This window comes from Pseudochaenichthys georgianus, chromosome 23 (assembly GCF_902827115.2).
Source record: "Pseudochaenichthys georgianus chromosome 23, fPseGeo1.2, whole genome shotgun sequence".
Taxonomy (NCBI): domain Eukaryota; kingdom Metazoa; phylum Chordata; class Actinopteri; order Perciformes; family Channichthyidae; genus Pseudochaenichthys; species Pseudochaenichthys georgianus.
Genome location: NC_047525.1, coordinates 3,008,958 through 3,015,156, shown reverse-complemented (window position 1 = coordinate 3,015,156; position 6,199 = coordinate 3,008,958). Strand labels below are relative to the sequence as shown.

General features: G+C 49.3%; 1 long non-coding RNA gene across 1 annotated transcript; it reads right to left on the bottom strand.

The window, feature by feature from the left end:
* Window positions 1-2,314: 2,314 nt before the first annotated feature.
* LOC139432984 (uncharacterized) lies at window positions 2,315-3,142 on the bottom strand. The gene is made up of 3 exons (XR_011642553.1): window positions 3,009-3,142; window positions 2,559-2,619; window positions 2,315-2,446 (listed from the first exon to the last, which is right to left on the bottom strand). It is a non-coding gene; the product is annotated as an uncharacterized lncRNA (long non-coding RNA).
* Between the last annotated feature and the right edge of the window lie 3,057 nt (window positions 3,143-6,199).

Sequence of the window (6,199 nt, the reverse complement as noted above, 5' to 3'; positions counted from 1 at the left end):
ATTTGGAATAGAAGCCGCTCTGACTCTGTTCGGAGGGTATTATGGATATGGCTTTCTTTTCTAGTAGCAAGAGAATCTCCTGCTCTAGAATATGAGCCGACTCTCCCCGGGCTTGTGAATGCACAATGCCCGAGAAGTGAGGGGGGGTGACAGCGAATTGGAGTCTGTAGCCCCGTGATATCGTTTTGAAAACCCAATCAGAGCTTGTGAGCACCTTCCACCTTTCGCTTCTCAGAGCGAGTGGAGATGTGATCACTTCCCTGTTGTCTGCTCTCTGTGTCTTTATTGGTTGTGTTATGGGGCCCTCTAGTGTCTGAACACGGTGGTATCCCAGGCTGACAACCTCGGTCAACACTGCGCATGCGCGCGGCGATGATGCGTTCACAGACTCGGTTACCGTCCGCATTCTAAGAGAGGCAACAGTCACTCTCAGAAACGGAGCAGTCACCTGACTGTTTATTGTTTTTATTGTTTTTCTTTTCATTATTTTTGACTGCACCCTTGGCTTTAAGCCTGGAAACGACAGTGGAAAATGTTTTATTACGGCCCATCCACACAGCGGCGTACATTGAAGCTTCCGACGATTCTGCCCATTCACTTTGAATGGGGTGACGTCACTTTTAGCCGAACTGCATTTTGGGAAGCGACGTGGAGCGTTGCTGGCTTCAAAAGTTGAGCAATGTTCAACTTTTGACGCCTCTGTCGAGGCGTCAGCCAATGAAATACCATTTATGCAAATCTGCCAGTACAAGCGCTAGCCAATCAAACCGCGTGTATGCTGGGAGAGACTACGCAGGTCATTTCCTCATATTCCAAAAAATGGAAGGAAAATTCATTATAGCGGTAGTGAATCACCCGGTGCTGTATGATCAGTCTCTGTTCATCTATCGGGATACAAACCAGAGGAGCGAGGCATGGAGGGAGGTGGCAGAGACAGTGGATGAAACTGGTAGGTTTTCGCCTGTTTGGGGAGTTTATATCCAGTTTACTTCGTTTTAACATTGCTATTGCTTTGTATGTCGGGGGCGGGAGATTCATGTGATTGGTTGTTGGTCCCGTTGCTCGCAAAAAATCCCCAAGCTTCAGATACGCCCACCTCCAAGCGTCAACGCACGCTGCTGTGTGGACGCTCCGTTAGAAAACAAGGACATGTGTTTGTGTGACTTGAACGAGCAGCAGAACCTGCTGTCTTTGACGTGAAGTCTATCTCCCTCATGGCGCGAACTTGAGGATGACGTTCTGACATCACTCGAGGCGGCGGGAAGATGGGGGCATGGTTGCACCCCGGAAACACATAAGCATTGAACACGTGTGGAACACGTTCTGGGCAGAGCTATTTAATAGAAGAGTTACGACACCGGAAGTCCAAAAACGGTTATCGTCACGTGGTTCATGTAGACGAGGGATCGTTCCCCGGAAGTTCATGGCGGGCAATGTGAATGCATTGATAACAGGAGATAGAACTACGATTTTTGGTAATTATTAGTGAATAAAGGTTTTGATTTGCAATATTTATACAACAAATCGATATGTGTATGTATTTACATCAATATGTTTTCAAAAATAAAATCGAATTTGCTAATATTAAGTGATAATATTAGGATTAGTGTGAACAACTAGTTTACATGTTACTAACAGTGCCTTGGTTAAAGAGCCTGTTGCTGTTTATTTATAGCTTTGAATTCTTTCAAACCAATATTATCTTCTTAAACTTGTATGGTAGTCAGGAGGATCACTTTCTAATGTTTATTGATACATTTAGAGGGAGGGGATCTAAAGTAATGCTTTAAAATTCAGATTGGATTCATTTCTACCATTTTCTTAAATTCATGGTAGTTTCAGTAATCCCATGGTAATTGAGGACACAAGTTATCTAAATGACTAATGTCGTCTTTATGGCTTTCAGAAAGGACAGGAGACCGACAGGATATGATGATGATGTTAAATGTGTTGCTTTAGGAACATCCATTGCAAATACATGGAATTCAATAAACATAGAAGAGCATATCATGCAGTTTGTCGGTGCCTTTTCCTCCGTGTTGACCTGGTTTGCTGTGCTGCCTCCTAGTCGCCACCATGGTTTGCTGTGCTGCCTCCTAGTCGCCACCATGGTTTGCTGTGCTGCCTGGGGATGCTCAAATCGCTCAGAGAAAGGAGTACGAATGTACGGCTTCCCCACTGACACAGAGCGGAGGAAAAAATGGCTGGCTCAAGTCAGCAGGAGCAATTTCACGACCAACAGCACCAAAATATGTGATTTATATACAAACACTGCATTTGCACTTTTTCACAAAACGAAAACCACACCATTGGGAAAGCTTAATGTTTTGTTTAATACAAAAAAACAGGGAAAGGCTTGAAAAACACAGAGTTGAGACTCAGGGTGCAGGGTGAGGGTCTCAGTGCAGGTATTCAGGCTCCATTGAACCCCCCTCTGGTTCTTGTGCTGAGAGAGGGAGTAACAGACAGGAGAAAGGGTTATACACACCTATATAGCACACCTATTGCCTTGGGGAGATAACGTGTTTACTTATATAAAACAGTAGTATTAAACGTACCTTGTGTTTTCACTCTCACTTAAGTCCCTCTCCCTTTGCCATCAATCCAGAATCAGCTGGGCTGCAACATTATACAGACAGGTAATAATCAACAGAATCACAAGGACACAATATGGCTCTGCTAAAAACACTCACTCTTACACGCACCAAAGTTATATTTATCTAATATTTAACTCCCTCCACCCCCGCATACAATCCCGTTTAGAAGCCCCTCTTCTCTAATTCAACATGTTGGACGAAATGACATAGAGAGAACGGAATTTACAATTAAAAGGCTGTTCAACGTGTGTTGCTAACTTGCTTCGGTATGCTAGCTTGATCTGTTATCTGTAAACGTTCCCTAAATCTACTAATTTAGGGATAATCCACTGACATCCTTTAATACACATGTTCATTAGAATCAGATGTACTGATAATATCCGCAATATACATCTTTAAACTTCTTCTTACCTTTAAAAGTCCGTCACGAACGGTCTATTATGCAGCAACTCCACAGCTCTGCCAGCCTTGGCGCTAACTTCCGGGGAACGATTGAGAGGCTCCACGATCCGCCATTGCTGTAAAAAAGTGGTCCATTGGAGTGAACGGAGATGTCGTAACTCTTCTATTAAATGGCTCTGGTTCTGGGGCTGGAAAACAGGGAACTTCCAGCTCTTTCACCGAGGAGAGGAGGGAAGGCTGTCAGGCTGCTCTCTTCTTTTTCCTCACCTGATGGCCGAAGGTCTGGGCCGGCTGTGCCTGTGAGGCTACTGCCGGAACCGAGGACTTTCTTGGCCAGCTCGTCCTTTCCTCGTGTCTGGGCGGGAGACACGGAGCGGGCTGTGGCTTTTGCCGTTTCGGGATCTTGAAATGGGAAGGACGTGAGGCAGCCTGAGTGAAGGTCTGTCGCGGGGCCGTTGGAGGCGGCGACTGGACCTTTCGGGGAAGACAAAGCTGGAGAGCCTCATCCTCCTTCTTTTTGGCCTCACACTGCTGCTGCATTGAAGCCAGAGCGGTGCCAAATATGCCCTCGGGGACAATTGGCATGTCAAAGACATCCTCTTTTTCCCGGTCCGGAAGCTTCATCAGGATAAGCCACCTGGCTCTCTCCTGCACCACCATCATCCCCAGCGATTTGCCCGTGGCTTGGACTGCACAGCGCTGCACACGGAGGCAAATGTCCGTGATCGCTGTGATTTCGTCTCACACGGCAGGCTCAGGTTTGTTCGTCATGTCCTCACAGAGCTCCGCCTGGTAAGCGGTCAGCATTGACGAGACATTGAGCGCCCTGACGGACAAAGCTGCCGCTTTGTAAGCCCGTTCGGTCATTGCTGACTGGAAACGGTCTGCTTTTGTCGGCAGCGTGGGGTTCCTGCTAGGTGCCGAAGACAGCCGCGGTTGGAGGTGGGCTGCCACAAGCGGCTCCATAGGCGGCATGCGGAGCAAGCCGAGCTTCTCCATGCCCTCAAGGTCCAAAGAGGAGGCTCCCTGGATTGGGGCCTTGCTGCTGAAAGGGCGGTCTCTCCACGAGACAGACACCTCGTCCAGCAGCTTTGGAAAGACTGGGAGAAGCTGGCTTGGGGCAAGTTCTTCCCCTCATAGCGAGATCTGGAGGTCTCCTTGGCTACTTCAGGCCAGGGGATGTCCAGCCTGGACGCAGCGCATTAGCACACGGTCTGCAAGTCCATGCTGAGGCGGGGCGAAGTTGGCGCGCTTTCGCCTGGGGGAGCGGACACCGCCTCCGGCTTGGCAGCCTGAGCAGATGGGACGAAGATGTCATCTTCGTCTGAGTCGGATAAGAGGAACTCAGAGGTATCCTCTTCATCTTCCTCCATGTAATCCAGCTCCAGGACATCCTCCGCGGGAGGAACCATGGTGAGGTCCAGTTGGGAGCCCCAGCTTGTCACAGCGCGGGGCTCCATTCCCGTGGCTGCCGCCGCCGTTGAACCCCAGCTTGACACAGCGCGGGGCTCAACTCCCGCGGCGGTCGCCACCATGCATCGATTGGTGGCAAATCAACAGGCGTGAAGGGGTCTTGTCCCGACAGGCTAGCTTGGCGCGCTAGCCGTCGGCGGAGACTCTTGGTGGTGAAGCGGGCACAGTGTCCGCACGAACCGGTGGCGTCGATAGCCTTTCGGGCATGTTCCAGCCCAAGGCAGGACGAGCAGACCTTTGTGAGTCCGTGCTCGAAAAGGTGTGAGTCCGTGCTCGAAATCTTGAACCCGCAGCCGCAGAGTCGAGCCTCCGAGCCTCCGTCTCCTCTGGTGTGAGGGAGAGAAGGGTCCATCCTCGCTCGCCGGGGTGTCGACATGGAGGGACAAACCAGTAACAGGTATGTTACCATTTAAAAAAAAAACAAAAAAAAAAACCTTACCGTTATTTAGGAAAAAAAACGGCGGGGCAGATTTTAGTATTAACTGGTGCAAATCAAATCTTTGTGCGAAGAAAAAGTAGCCGGCAAGCGTCCGGTGACCGAAGGTTAGCTTGTGGTTCAGTCTGTGGACAGTTAAGCTAGCCCGACTACTGATATTTTTGAGATGTGCTCCGAAGCGAGAAGAGGTGTTTGAATGACGCTGCGACGTAGCGCAAGCTACTTAAAGGGTGGGTGGATTCCCTGACGTAGTCCTCAAGATCACCAGCCAATCAAGATTGGCGTAATGAGATTGATGCTTCTGATGCAAAGGCGTTGAGGCGCATCCCATAGTGAGACATCGAAGTGTTATGAATGAGAACTTTTTTGTTAAGATCTGTCTGTGTTGGTGTTTTGTCTTGTCTAGATCTGTCTGTGGTTTTCTGTCTGCGTTGTGTTTTGTCTTGTTTAGATCTGTCTGTGGTTCCCTGTCGTTAGTTTCCCTGGTGTGTCTGATTACCCGATTGTGTTCACCTGTGGCCCCTGTGTTTTCTCCTCCCTCCTCACCTGTGTCTTGTTTGTGTGATTAGTCTTGTGTGTATTTAAGTTCTGGTTTTTCTGTCTGTCTTTGTCGGTTCGTCTTGTGTATTGACGTGGTCTGCGGTGAGTGTTCTGTTCTGTGTTTGTTAATAGTTAGCCTTGTAATAAAGGAGCTATTTTTTGTCACATTAATCTGCATTTGGGTCCTGCTTCCTGCTTCACACATCGTAACATTACGAACCGACCCAGAATGGACCCAGCGGACAGTTTGTACGAGGTGGAGTACAATTTGACATGTTTGAGGAATGACTTGAAATATGCCTCCAGTAGTGAAGAGAGGCAGTCCGTTTTTTCTGCGGCACGCCAGGAGGTAACCTCAAGGCCCTGGTTGAGGGAGTTGCTACCCGAGTGGGTGGAGGACTTTTTTGGCAGCTTTGAGGTCAAACCTGATTCCCGGCCTGCTAGCCCCAGGCATGCTATCTCCATGTCTCCCAATTCCCAACCTGGCACCATACGCCTTGGTGGGTTCCGCCTGAAGTCAACCCGTGCTTCTGCCCCAGTTCCTGCTCCTGTCCAGGAGTTGTATTCCGGAACTCGTCTGGCTTATGGAGGTCCACGGAGTATTCAGGCGGCTGCTAAGAGGAGTTGTCGCAAGGCCAGGCTAGCAGCCCACACAGCCATGGTGCCAGACCCAGTTCTGGCCCCAGCAGCCATGGATTCGGCTCCAGAGCCGGCCCATACAGCCATGTTTCCGGCTTCAGAACCGGACCTT